We start from the raw sequence: 15152 nt of genomic DNA, 5'->3' as shown, positions 1-15152 counted from the left end.
AAACAAACTAACAAATAGAATAACATTATAACTTTCAACACACTTACAGTTTTTCTCAATTGTTTACACACATTTTCTGAAAGCATGCCTCATATTCTCAGAACTCTACACACAAATCCAAAAAAACACACACAATGGGCAAAACCCCTCAATTCTCCTGCAAAATGAAACTTTACATTCAAAACAATGTTATTTCTTCTCGAAATGGTTTTTTGTTTTCAAATGACACACACAAACCATCATATGAATAGACATTTATAAGAACCAGTTGAACACTGATGTGCTCAATGTAAAACACTATGATGAATGGAAAACACTTCTTCTCCATTCATCATAATGACTTAGGCCTTTTTTTTTTGTTCAGTGTTACACTTGCTACAGACAGTACATACATAAGTGTGCTGTAAAATATTTGAGAATATTGTTTTTATACTCAGAACACACAAATACATGGTAAAAAATATATTTTATTTTTCCCACAAAAACAATGTGCACAGTGTACATCCCAACCAACACAAAGTTGTACATACAGTGGTCTACATACAAAACAACAGAAGAATTGAATGTATACAGTTACAGTAAAAAAAATAAAATAAATCCAATGTTGGCATCCATTGCTCCATTGAAGAGCTGACCTGTTGTCCTTTCATGCTAAAGCTCTGATTGCTAATTGTAAAACTGTGTGACGGGTGTTTGCCCATGTGATGAGTCAGTGTGCATATTTGAATGGCAGTGTGTTCCTTGTGAAAACAAGAGATTTTCTGCATGAAAATTGTGCCAAAAGCAGAGAATTGTGTGTAGTGTTTTGAAAAAAGTGTGTTTTAGAACTGCAATTTGAGTGTAAAGCAGGAATTGTGCTTGTAGTTTAGCAGAATTGGTTCAGGGGGTTGGTGAATGAGTTACATGTTCTCGCCCTGCTTCATACCACAGTCATGTTAAAAAACATGAAGGTATTCACTCATTCATAAACATTATTTCCCCATAAACTTTATTAGATCCATCGACATGATGAAAAGTTCCATGATTCCGCTCATTCACTACGCCTTTGTTATTGTTTTGAAGAGGTTAGCGACCCCTAGCGGTAAAAAAAATCCATATTGTACCTTTAAATGACACGTGAAAATCATCCTTTTAGCCAAATAAATAGGAAATGTTTACAATAGCTGTATCACTCTGTATGCAACTGTAACTGTGTGTTACTATGGTTACCTATGTTTATAGGTAGTGCGTTAATATAGAACAGTGATTAAACTGACTTGGAACTACCTCTGCAATAAACTGTTTTATTGCACACCTTCCAGCCAATCAGAATCGAGTATTTAGACAGACCATGGTATAAATTAATATAATCCAATAAATATAAATTATATTTTATATATTTTCTAAAAGTTATCAATAATAGCCCTACAAGTTTGAAAAATAAATGAATAAATAATATGATTTCAGATTTGTAAAGACTCGTGTAATAAGGCTCTGCACTGCACTCAACATCTCCCCTTTCCACAGCTGAAGAAAATGTACTTAGATTGTTTTAAAAGCTAAAAATGTATCACAATTTTGGTAAAAGACCAAAACAAACAGGATTTGTTTATTTTGTTTGTTCTTTGTGTCATGTATGACTATTGTGCATCTAACATAATACATTATCTTGTAAATGTGCTGTCCTAATTATAAATAAAAAATTATGCCACCACATAATCAGTTATTTTGAATGATAAGCATGATATCATGAGTGTTTCAAAGCAAGCATCGTTGGAGAAATATTCATGAAAATGTAAGGAAAAGAAAATACCACAATTTCTCTTTATTCTCTTATTTATGTGAGATGAAGAGGTACAGATCAAGGATCAGTAAAAAAAAAAAAATATTATTTAACATTATTGGATTTACTACTTTAATAAAACACTTTATTAATGTGATATGTGATATTCATGGGTCCCGTCTGTCTCAGTGCTGAAACTATTTATACAAAGTTACATTTATAGACATCTCAGACTTTTATACATTTAATGTATTGCAAACTTCAAACACACATTAGTCTTCATTAATATTGCTTACTCATGTAAATGATTCTTCATGATTTTCATCTTAAATCATACACTGAATGTTCAGTTTTATTGGATTCACATTCTGCAAAGCTCCTGTTATCTTAAGGGAAACAGTAGGAAACCACTGAAAGTGTTGTGGTTATTCTGGCTATCTGCTATCCTTGTGCCAGACCAAAGTCTCACATTGACAACATCTCCAACCTCCAGGATCAACACAACTCCATTAGAGGAGTTTACCCGATCCTGAGCCTGAGGCTGAATATCATGTGCCATAACCACATGCTGTCCGTTTTTAACAATGGTTGCAGTTGCTAGAATTCCGCCATGACCAAATACAGAGACTCTGAACATGTACGCTCCTTTCAGTGGGGCTGTGAAAACACCTAAATCAAATAACAAGAGATACAGAATCAGATGTTTCCTGAATGATCGCTTAATCACCAAACACACTGTGTAATAATTTTGAAAGATGGCAGATCATTTAATTCTCTAATACACATTACACAACTGCAGAGAGGTCTGAATGGAGCAGAAGGGTTTTCATTATTATAAACTGAGTTCTCTTACGAGAGGTCTCTCGTACTGCGTAAGATATCTTACGCTAGGGGAAAATCCTTTTTCCGCGAGATATTGAAGCCAAAAATTATCCTTAATTTTGTAATAATGCAAAACGCGTTGCGGCAGCATGCAGACATAGGCGAGGCAGCTCGCGCGCCTATTGGCTGCTCTGCGGCAACTGCAGCAGCCTATCGAGCGAGGCCTGGCGTGACGCCAGACCCAATCAGGGCACTTCGCGCCCGCTGCGTCACGTCCCGCCGAAATGGGCGTGGTCTAGGCCTATAAATACCGCTCGCAGGCAGCTATTATCTGATTTTTCATCCTTCAAGCGAAGCACACGCATCGCTGGAGCTGGAGAAGAAGCCGCACCGTCTGAGAGAGAGCACCTTCATCGGGACGAGTCACTGAAGTCGCTGGCCGCGCCGCCTTCCTTGCCTTCCTGCTGCGCTATCCGGCGTTATATCCTTTCTCTGCTACTGTGTTTATGTATGTGTGTGTGCTCGCCGCCGCGACACACACTCTTATTGCACTAAAAGAGCTGGGCATCTTTTTGAAGACGCCCCTTTTCCTGATCACGCAGCTCTCGCACTCGCTGACGGCGACTGCCCTCACTGCGAGCTTGTTACTGCCTATGGTGATTCTGAGGACTCACCTGGCATCCTTCTCCGAGACTGCTCCTCCGCCCCCCCCAACCCGCAAAGCTTGCCGGTTCGCCCGCTTGCCTTGCCTGCTTGGGGGACGATACCTGTTCTCCCTCTGTTCGAGCCGCGCAAACCGCGCCGCTCACAGGGGATGTCAGGAGCGGGCGGTCACGGGGCTAGCTTTCTCTCTCCCTCTGTTCAAGCCGCGCAAACTGCGCCGCTCACAAGGGAGGCTGGAAGCGGACGGTCAGGGTTAGTTTTCTTTACGTTATAAGAAAGCTACCCTGCCTCTGCGCCCCATTCATGCGTCACTCACCGGCGAAAGGAGAAAGGAGTGTTTTTAGTCCCTCCGAGGACGGACTGACCTTCAGTTTCTCATACATTTCCCAGTTCCCTGATCATGCGACTGGAAATATCAATATTGCAGCAAACGAGCTTGTTTTAATACAAGCGCGCCTGCAAGCAAACGCAGAAGAAAACATGTTGACGCTCTTATATGCTCGTGCATCCGAAAGCCTTTGTGTTCCCCCCTGTGGCTCAGTGGCGGAATCATTGGTTTTCCTCACGAGAGACCGGTGTTCGAATCCCGGTCTAGCGGCAGTTAAAATTATGCCGCCAATGCTTCGCTCTGTCAGTTCCCTGAAAAGCGACTGCAGATGTGCATTTTGCAGCCAACGAACGCGTTGTACAACCCGCTCGCCTGCACCCAAACACCGTTTCTATGGTTTCCGTGCGTCACTGGCGAAAGGAGAAAAGAGAGTGTTTCTGGTCCCGCCGCGGACGGACCGACCTCCTCTTTCTCGTACATTTCTCATTCCCCTCTGAAGTTCGGGCGACTGGAAATGTCAGTATTGCAGTGAGCAAGCCTGTTGTAATACACGCATGCCTGCAAACAAACGCCAGCACGTTGACGCTCTCTGATAATACTTGCGCTAACTGAGTTACAATGTGTCTCCCCCTGTGGCCCAGTGGCAGACTTTCAGGTTTTTTTTCGATCCCGGGTCTACCGGCAGATAAAATTATGCCGTCAATGCTCGCTCTGTCAGTTCCCTGAAAAGGCGACTGCAGATGTGTATTTTGCAGCCAACGAGCGCGTTGTACAACCCGCTCGCCTGCACCCAAACACCGTTTCTATGGTGTTCCGTGCGTCACTGGCGTAAGGAGAAAAGGGAGTTCTCTCCAATCCCCCTCGCAGTTGAGTCGAGCGCGGGCAATCTGCCCGCTGTTATCAGCGCGCCCCATGCCTCAAATGTCACGAGCGCGACGCTTGTGTTACAGCACGCCGAAGCTTCTCCATCGCTGAGCGAGCGGAACGCGCTTCGTATTCAACCCCTAGCTATTCATGCAGACGCATGGGCAAAGCTGCCCGGGGTTTCGAAGTGGGTGCTGGACATTATAAAAAGAGGCTATTCGCTACAGTTTCGCCGACGCCCTCGCCGCTATGCGGCGTGCGTCGAGACCACGGTAAAAGCAGAAGTAGCACATTTACTTCGAGCCGAAGTGGCGAAACTATTGAACAAATGGGCCATAGAGCCTCTCTCTCTCAAGTTCAGAGCGAAGGAGGGCTATACAGCAGATACTTCCTGGTACCGAAAAAAGACGGGGGTCTCAGACCCATACTAGATCTGAGGCAACTGAACAGAGTGCTTGTGAAGCGACAGTTCAGGATGCTCACGACCAGACAAACCCTCGTGCAGATTCGCCAAGGAGATTGGTTTGTGTCAATAGATCTGAAAGATGCGTATTTTCAAATACAGATAGCGTCACGTCACAGGCGATATTTGAGATTCGCCTTCGAGGGCCAGGCATATCAGTACACAGTCCTGCCGTTCGGTTTGTCCCTGGCACCCCGTACGTTTACGAAGTGCATGGATGCGGCACTCGCACCCCTCAGAATGAGAGGCATGCGAGTACTGAACTATTTGGACGATTGGCTGATTCTAGCGCAATCTCGCTCAGTGCTCATAGAACACACGACCGTTTTACTCGATCACCTCGAGAATTTGGGTTTCAGTGTCAATTGGGCGAAGAGCTCTCTGTCACCCAGTCAGAAGATATCTTTCCTGGGCACAGAATTGGACTCGCTGTCCATGATAGCGCGACTATCACCACAGCGCGCGGTAACTCGTTCCGCTGCGGCGCGTCTGTCCCGCTCAAGAAATTTCAGAAGATGCTGGGTCTCATGGCCTCAGCATCATCAGTGCTCCAGCTGGGCCTGCTCCGCATGCGCCCGCTGCAGTTTTGGCTGAAAGCGCGAGTCCCACGCCGAGCGTGGGCATCCGGTTTGCTTCGCCTCAGGGTCAATCAGAAGTGCGTCACAGCTCTGAAACCTTGGAGAGCGAACGACTGGTACCAGTCAGGTGTAAGCCTGGGGACTTCCTCGAGGGTGAAAGTGGTGTCCACGGACGCGTCCACCTCGGGATGGGGAGCGCTGCTCGAGGGCAGACCGTTCTTCGGCCAGTGGTCGGAACGGGAGAAGCTCCTGCACATAAACTGCCTCGAAATGCTGGCAGTAAACAACACGCTGACGCGTTTTTGTCCCCAAATAAAAGGACGCCACGTCCTGGTCCGTTCGGACAACATGTCTGTGGTGTCCTACATAAATCGCCAGGGCGGCCTCAGGTCCAGGAACCTGTACAGGCTAGCAGAACGCCTCCTGGTATGGGCTCAGTGCAACCTGCGCTCGCTCAGAGCAGCGCACGTGCCAGGGCTCCTGAATATAGGACCAGACAGACTGTCCAGGAACAATGTTCCGGCAGGCGAATGGTCTCTACACCCACAGACAGTCCAACTGCTGTGGAAGAAATTCGGCAGAGCGGAAGTAGACCTGTTTGCGTCTCAAGAAAACGCTCACTGTCCGGAATTTTTCTCCAAGAGCAGGGACGCGCTGGCCCATGTGTGCCGCCCGCTCTGTGTTTTTCCCCCCGTCTCTCTCCTGCCTCAGGTGATAGAGCAGATCAGGGAAGAAGGATGCTCAGTATTCCTGGTAGCACCGTTCTGGGAAAACCAACCTTGGTTCCCAGTCGTGATGCAGTTAGCAAGTACTGCCCCGTGGCCAGTACCAGTGAGGAGAGACCTCCTCTCACAGGCCCACGGCTCGATCTGGCATCCTCACCCGGAATTATGGTCCCTTCATGTCTGGGCCATCAACGGGTACATGTTGGACTCCCTAAAGGAGTATTAAACACGATCACGCAGGCTAGAGCTCCGTCTACGAGACGGCTCTACTCCTCGAAATGGTCAGTGTTTTCGGGCTGGTGCACAGCCCGTGGCGTGTCACCCACAGACTGTGGAGTGACGGAGGTGCTTTCCTTCCTACAAGAGCCGTTGGACAAGGGCAGGGCCCCCTCCACGCTCAAAGTTTATGTGGCGGCTATAGCAGCGTTCTCAGGAACAACGCTTGGTCAGTCAATAGGAAGGAACGATTTAGTCATCCGCTTCCTTAGAGGGGCTAAGAGACTGAATCCTCCCAGACCTCCCGCAGTCCCCGTATGGGACCTTTCTACGGTTCTGGAAGCCATGAAAGGTGCGCCATTCGAGCCTTTACAGTCAATTGATTTGAAACATCTGTCTTTCAAGACTGTGTTTCTGCTGGCTCTCGCTTCAGTGAAGCGCATAGGGGACTTACACGCGCTCTCTGTGAGCACGACGTGCATGGAGTTTGGGCCTAATGACTCGAAAGTTATACTGAAACCTAAGCATGGTTATGTTCCAAAATCCCTCAACACACTGTTTAGGGCGCAGGTTATCTCCCTGTCAGCCCTACCGGTCCCTGATGAGGAAAGAGACGCGGGCCTCCTTTGCCCAGTCAGAGCATTACGAGCTTATGTGTCTCGCTCGTCTGTTTTCAGACAGACGGAGCAGCTCTTTGTTTCGTTTAGCGGGCGTTCTAAGGGACTAGCTGCGTCGAAACAGAGCCTATCCAGATGGATAGTTGATGCTATAGCGCTGGCATACGCCTCCAAGGCCATGCAGTGCCCGTTGGGTGTCAGAGCGCACTCCACGAGAGGCATGGCCTCTTCGTGGGCCTGGTCGAGTGGGATTGCCTTGCAAGATATTTGTACGGCGGCAGGCTGGGCCTCCCCGTCTACATTTATAAGGTTCTACAACCTAGAGGTTCCCGCCCTGCAGGCCAGGCTGCTGTCGGTCTAAGTTAACCAGTATTATCTGACCTGATGCTATCAGCTCAGAATGCTGCGTCTACTGAGCACAGCTCGATGATCGACAGTGAAAAGCAGCAGCACGAGATGTGCCTGGGCAAACTGTGTAAGACCCACATTTCCCCATCAGTTCAGGCCGTACCCCGCCCTGTCTGTATGATGAAATTCGCGTCTAAGCGACGCGGCCATATATGTGGAAGAGTGCGGCTCCGCCCCTCCCTCTTCCTGGACTCCCTGTGAGTTCCCTGGGTGATTGTGCACTATATGTACCCCGGGCTATCGCCCTTGGGTCTTTGGTGTCAGATCTCAGCATGCACGGCGTTTTGCATTGGGTCCCCTAGCGTAAGATATCTTACGCAGTACGAGAGACCTCTCGTAAGAGAACGTACTCGGTTACTAACGTAACCTCGGTTCTCTCTAGAAGAGGGAATGAGTACTGCGTATCTTGCCGTGCATGCACACGCTCTGGTTGCTTCGATGATGAAAAACCAGATAATAGCTGCCTGCGAGCGGTATTTATAGGCCTAGACCACGCCCATTTCGGCGGGACGTGACGCAGCGGGCGCGAAGTGCCCTGATTTGGTCTGGCGTCACGCCAGGCCTCGCTCGATAGGCTGCTGCAGTTGCCGCAGAGCAGCCAATAGGCGCGCGAGCTGCCTCGCCTATGTCTGCATGCTGCCGCAACGCGTTTTGCATTATTACAAAATTAAGGATAATTTTTGGCTTCAATATCTCGCGGAAAAAGGATTTTCCCCTAGCGTAAGATATCTTACGCAGTACTCGTTCCCTCTTCTAGAGAGAACCGAGGTTACGTTAGTAACCGAGTACGTTTTATGACTCATTTCATTGATAATTACCTGTAATTGGGTTGTAGGCGTTCCCTATGTTTGTGAAGACGTTCCTGTAGGTTAGTGTGATTTCAGTGGTAAAAGGACCAAATTCTACATAGCCAGATTGCACCAGTGCAGCTGAAAAAGCTGTTTCTCTGTCTGTTGTTGAAAAACATAAGAAATATTGTGATATATTAGTATTACTCTATTACACTGAGAATGTATACACTGAATTTAACATCATTCAAGCACAGTTTCACCTCTATTTTCCTTTCTCAACTCCACTTGACCCAGAGTAAGATTTGATATTTCTGTGAAGGAATAATGATTTTGTTAAATGACATTTACACTGTTTATTTTAATAGATAACACAATTTACACAGTATACACTCAACTTTACACTAACATTTACACATATGCAACAATATGCAATGTATTTAATTGATGTTTTACTTGGATGATTATTGATAAAAGAGTGAATGTTTTGGTGAGATACCATCATTTTTCTTGTTCAGCTCTTCCAGGATAACATCATTTTTCTTGTTCAGCTCTTCCAGGATAACATCATTTTTCTTGTTCATCTCATCCCTCAGTCTCGTCTCTAAAGCTCTGATGTTCACTTTCTGCTCTGTAACGGTGGCGGTCAGTTCTCTGATGTTCACTTTCTGCTCTGTAACAGTGGCGGTCAGTTCTCTCAGCGCTGCATGGATGTCAGTGAAGAACAGATGGTAGTTTTGTTGGCTGTCAGTTGAAGCTTCATCTCTCAAAGTGTCTGTTTGAGGTGGATTCTGTCTTCCGTCCTCAGATCTGAGCTGTTGACTGATCTCATTCTCATTGAGTCCTCCATCTACCTGATGCTGTACGACACACACAAAGGTTTCCAACAGCAGCAGTAAACATACTAAACCCTTCATTCTTCACTGATGTTTGTTTCCAGCTCTTGCTCTGTCATCCTCACAGTCTCTCATGTTGCTTTTATAGTGTCCTGATTTACTGTCTTTTGTACATGATTTATATTGCTTCAGAAAAATAAGTAGTTCAAGTTAATTGTTAATTACAATCAAAGAGATGTTCCGGGTTCAGTAGATGTTTATCTCTGAGTCAAAGTTTCTATTTCACAAATGTTGTGACTAAAGTTTAAGATCAGCGGTCGGTGTCCTTATGGGACGTGGAGGGATAATCACAGATACACATCTGGTCATTTGAATCAATTGTCATGAATGTTTAAAATCTCACACTTTAATAGTATTTATTAGCACCTAACATAATAAAACAGGCTCTGTGAGGAATGATTACCTCAAAACGTACATATGCAAGTTAAATACATCAGCTATTGTCACGTGCCAGTGACCCATGGGCCACTTACTGCTTGGCCCATTTACAGCAAATGTAAGTGTCTGACAATTTCTTTTAACTAAAGAACGAGTTGACAGTTATTTCTGTTGTGATTTATATCATGCCACAAATGTTGCTGATGGAGTTTAACTTGTGTTGAATTCACAAAATACCTTTAAATGTTATTTTTACTCCACATGCAACAACATCCTGTATCAACAGATGTAAAAGTGAATTAAAAAAACTTAACGTCAACTTAAATGTAATAACATGTATAAAATCATTAAATGTAATTTTTTATCTGATTTACAACTTTTCACAAGCAAGAATGTCCTAGATTTGGGAAAGTGAATTTGTGTCTTCATGATTTATGATAATGATAACATTGACTTGTTTTACAGTACCATAAAATGAGCTGTGTTTTTACCTTTGTTAATAATTACTTACTCATGATTTATGATAATGATAACATTGACTTGTTTTACAGTACCATAAAATGAGCTGTGTTTACCTTTGTTAATAATTACTTACTCATAGGTTTTGTCAGAGTGCAACCAATTTTACATTTACACATTTTGCTGATGCTTTAATCCAAAGCAATTTATATGCACATTGTTTCACAGCTTTACAGAACACAGAGATGAAAATATAAATAAAAGAAGATAGTCTTTTAACAAAAGTTTTTAAAAACAAAAGCAGCCAAAGGGAAAAGTTCCAAGAAAATTCCTTAAGATTGTTACTAAATTAATTCCATCTTGACCTGTTTTTGTCAGTGTTAGCTGTGTAAATAAATGTGTATCATCCGTGTGAAAGTGCACTGGTGCAGTATGTTTGAAAAGTTCTAAAAACTTTAAAAGTTTTCTGTTCTGATAAAATGTCACATCTTGTTTTGGTTCATGTTTCATGTCTCTAGCTGTGTCCCAATTCTGGGGCTGCGTCAAAGGATGCACCAAGTCATGTTTAAAGGGGAAAGTATAGCCGTTTGCGTCACCGCGGCACAACGAAGGCTGTCCTGTTTCGAATGTCCTTCAAAGGCTCCTTTAAAATGCATCATTTTTGCCATGAATGCAGAATACATCATACCTTCACAGCCTTGCCTACCCCAGAATTCCCACCGGAGACAAAATGGCCAGATTACACTTTTTAAATGTAAGTATTGGGTTTCAATTTAATCGAGTAATCTAAAGTATCTAATGATAATGATAAAAATGGAAACAAAATAAAAAATAAATGATGTTTTATTAACAAAGTTCGGGAGGAGCAGGTTCAGATAATTAACCAAATTATGCACAGCTGGAGATTAATCAGTAATCAACTCAATGACAGAGTATAAATTCACAGCAGACCTATCTCTGTTCATTGAAAGTTTGTCAGCATTTGGCTGCGCCCTATCTTGCCAAGATGTCCGAATCAAGCTCTCCCATCCGATGAAGGAATTTTCTGTCCTTTTGGAATATTTGCTAGAATCCTCGGGTGTTATATTGCGGGCGTCAAGCCAAATAAACGGGTCTTTGCCACCACGGGCGAAATACCAGCGATCTTCTTCCACATTTATTTTTATTTATTTTTTTCTAAACCAGATCATTCAAGTAACGTTTTTCCCTGCCATTGAGAATGGTCATAGGGCCTGCAAGCACCACGCTCGCGTTTCGGGCAAGCGTTCCTCTTCACGCGAAGAACGGGCTTCTCCAACAGCTCCAGGCCGAAGCCGCAGGCCCTCAAAGACCAGCGCCGCAGATTCAGTACCGGTCGACCAGCCTACGCTCTCAACCCCGTTGGCTGAACACTGCGAGCGCTCCGCTCTGTGGTTAAATTTCGCATCGCATTCAGTTGTTCAGTTATAACGAGGGGGACACGTTTTAAATGGTGTCGGTCCAAATTATATTCTGTCATTAACGCGCTGCTTTCTTGTGACTAAAACTCACAAGTAGGCCTACAGTAGCTCGCGGCCTCGTGCATTACGTGCTGAACGCATGCGCTCAGAATCTTTAACCTAACTTGTATCATTAACCATGTCCTGCAATTTATCTGCATAAATCGCGTAGAAACGTAGTTATAGTATAAATGTTTTTATACATGGTTACAAGCAATGTGCTTTACACCAATAGTTCAATGATCCTTAAATGAAACAAAATGAAACAAACACAAAGTGCCTAAACTAAATTCAGGCAAAGAGTTGTCTTTTACGTAAGCTGTCTCCTTAGAAACCAGCAACAGATAAACGAACAATCGTTATCAAAAATCAGAGTGTACTTGACGTTGTTTCTCTGTAACTCTGGCTATTTGCTCCATTGCCGCAGCAGTGATGTTTTCTTCTGCTACCACAGGTTTTATCTTACTCCGGCTTTTTGTTTGTCTGTTCCCTTAGCTAATCTTGTTTACTGCCACTGCAGTGTCTCCTTTGCTCCCACAGGATTTCCGTTTCTCTCTCTAATTTTCTCCCCTGCCACAGCAGTGATGTCTCCTCTGCTCCTGCAGGAACTGTTTCTCCGGCTAATTCTCCTCTGCTCCCGCAGGTTTTGTTACTCCAGCTAATTCTCAACTGCCACAACAGTGATGTTTCCTCTGCTCCCACAGGTTTTCTGTTACTCCGGCTAATTCTCCACTGCCACAGCAGTGATGTCTCCTCTGCTCCCGCAGGTTTTCTGTTACTCCAGCTAATTCTCCACTGCCACAGCAGTGTTTCCTCTGCTCCCGCAGGTTTTCTGTTACTCCGGCTAATTCTCCACTGCCACAGCAGTGATGTTTCCTCTGCTCCCGCAGGTTTTCTGTTACTCCAGCTAATTCTCCACTGCCACAGCAGTGATGTCTCCTCTGCTCCCGCAGGTTTTCTGTTACTCCGGCTAATTCTCCACTGCCACAGCAGTGATGTCTCCTCTGCTCCCGCAGGTTTTCTGTTACTCCAGCTAATTCTCCACTGCCACAGCAGTGATGTCTCCTCTGCTCCCGCAGGTTTTCTGTTACTCCAGCTAATTCTCCACTGCCACAGCAGTGATGTTTCCTCTGCTCCCGCAGGTTTTCTGTTACTCCGGCTAATTCTCCACTGCCACAGCAGTGATGTTTCCTCTGCTCCCGCAGGTTTTCTGTTACTCCAGCTAATTCTCCACTGCCACAGCAGTGATGTTTCCTCTGCTCCCGCAGGTTTTGTTACTCCAGCTAATTCTCCACTACCACAGCAGTGATGTTTCCTCTGCTCCCACAGGTTTTCTGTAACTCCAGCTAATTCTCCACTGTCGCAGCAGTGATGTTTCCTCTGCTCCTGCAGGAGCCCTGTTTCTTTAGCTAATCTTGTTTAATGCCACTGCAGTGATGTTTCCTCTGCTCCCACAGGTTTTCTGTAACTCCAGCTAATTCTCCACTGTCGCAGCAGTGATGTTTCCTCTGCTCCTGCAGGAGCCCTGTTTCTTTAGCTAATCTTGTTTAATGCCACTGCAGTGATGTTTCCTCTGCTCCCACAGGTTTTCTGTTACTCTGGCTATTTTCTCGACTGCCACAGCAGTTATGTCTCCTCTGCTCCCACAGGTTTTCCGTTACTTCGGCTATTTTCTCCACTGCCTCCGCACTGATGTCTCCTCTGCTCCCGCAGGAGCCCTGTTTCTTTAGCTAATCTTGTTTAATGCCACTGCATTGATGTCTCCTCTGCTCCCGCAGGAACTCTATTTCCCCAACTAATTTTCTATGCTGCTGCAACAAGGCTGTCTCCTGCTCTCGCAAGAGCTCTGTTTCTCTGGCTAATTCTCTACTGCCACAGCAGTAAGGTTTTCCTTCGCTCTCATGGGTTTTCTGTTACTGGCTATTTTCTCTCCTGCCGCAGCAGCAATGTCTCCTCTGCTCCTGCAGGAACTGTTTCTCCGGCTAATTCTCTACTGCCACAGCAATGAGGTTCCTTTGCTCCCTCAGGATTTCTGTTACTCTAACTACTTTCTCCCCTGCCGCAGTAGTGATGTCTCCTATGCTCCCGCAAGCTCTGTTTCTCTGGCTAATTCTCTACTGCCACAGCAGTGAGGTTTCCTTTGCTCCCACAGGATTTGTTACTCCAGTTCATTTTCTCTACTGCTAGCAGGGATGGGTCTGCTCCAGCAGGAGAACTGGTCTCCCAGCGGACACTGCATGCATCCATTTTACTCTCTTCTCTTTCCAGCGAGCATTGGTCTCCCAGCGGACACTGCATACATTTTTCTCTCTTCTCTGTCCAGCGAGCATTGGTCTCACAGCGGACACTGCATGTATCTGTTTTTTCTTCTCTGCAAGCATCGATCTCACAGCGGAGGCAGTCCTTCCGTCCAACCTCATAGACTGCCCAAATAATTCCAAACACGAATTCTTCTCGCCGCTCGGCCACCTAAACGATGCTATACACATAATTCCGCAAGGCCGCCCTTTCATCACGCACCTCCTCGCCCTAAGTTTATGGATAACTTACTCTAATCAGTGGAATGGCTTAACCTTTTTCTACGATTACATCTCTCTCTCTCCCCCTCGATTAAGCCGTTGACAGCTCCTTCCAATAGTCGTCACGGCTTTCCCAGAGGGGAAAGTGGTCAATTAACAGAATCCTGGTCCATCGCGACAAACTAAACTATGCACTGCATCAACTAAGGTCGTTCTTACTCACCCGCGTTAATTGCCACTCCTCAGATGCCTCATCTGGAACTCCGCTTGATCAGTTGTAATACAGTAACTGCCAAACGCGTTCCAGGAGCACAAAATCAAATCGCTGACTCTCCCATTACTCTTTGCAGAAATTCAGGACGTTGGTGCCAGAAGCATAAAAAGCTTAAAAGAGCTATCTAACCAGCATTCAGTTTTCAATAAATTAGTCTACGGTAAGCCTGCCCCCCGCCATAAATAAATCTCAAACATTCCTGCTCATTAAAGGATTCAAGAACTTATCCCACTCGTCTGGATACCAGTTAATCTATTGCAATTGACATACTCATCAAATGTATTCCGACACTGTCTCGCATACCATTCCACCAACTCCGTCTGCGCACTGGAAGCACGTCTGTCTTAGCCGTCTTCGGTTTTCTCCACCGCTCCGAATTGACTATCACATCTAACGTCGACTCAAATACCCATCCTTCAATCTCATATTTACAGATCGTAGATATCGAAACCATATTTTCTTCATTAACCCTCTGGGGACCAAGCTGTTTTTGGGGCCCTTGAGATGTTCTGACATGCTCTGACATTTGTGCTTTTTTCAGTTATTTATAAACATGTTAATGGCAAAGGTGTAAATTCACTCTATATAGCACAAACAGGCCTACCATAATATGCGAGCAACATGTATGTAGATGTTTGTATTTTTAAGAGAATAATGTTTATGCGTGGTTATTTAAAAAAATAAAAATGAAAGTTGCTGAAATAAGACCACAAAACTCATACAAAATATGTGCCCACAAGACTTTTGACTAATGGATGTTTTCTCTTGGAGTTCTAGCTTCAAAATTATGTGAAAATAGTCTTGCTTTATCGTTCACAAAAAAAAAATACATTGATTTAAATGGTGTAAAACAGGTTTTGCTTGGAAAGCCAATATGCGAGGGGGAGGAGTAGTTTACACCTTAGATTACCCAG

The 15152-nt window shown here is 44.9% G+C and overlaps 1 long non-coding RNA gene across 1 annotated transcript; it reads right to left on the bottom strand.

Moving 5' to 3' along the window:
- Positions 1-2212: 2212 nt before the first annotated feature.
- On the bottom strand, positions 2213-8549 carry LOC309496962. The gene is made up of 3 exons (XR_014205298.1): positions 8498-8549; positions 8265-8396; positions 2213-2431 (listed from the first exon to the last, which is right to left on the bottom strand). It is a non-coding gene; the product is annotated as an uncharacterized lncRNA (long non-coding RNA).
- Positions 8550-15152: the final 6603 nt, after the last annotated feature.

This window comes from Leuciscus leuciscus, assembly GCF_965113295.1.
Source record: "Leuciscus leuciscus genome assembly, chromosome: 4".
Lineage (NCBI taxonomy): Eukaryota > Metazoa > Chordata > Actinopteri > Cypriniformes > Leuciscidae > Leuciscus > Leuciscus leuciscus.
The sequence above is the reverse complement of the archived record's forward strand: the minus strand, read 5'-3'. Positions and strand labels throughout refer to the sequence as shown.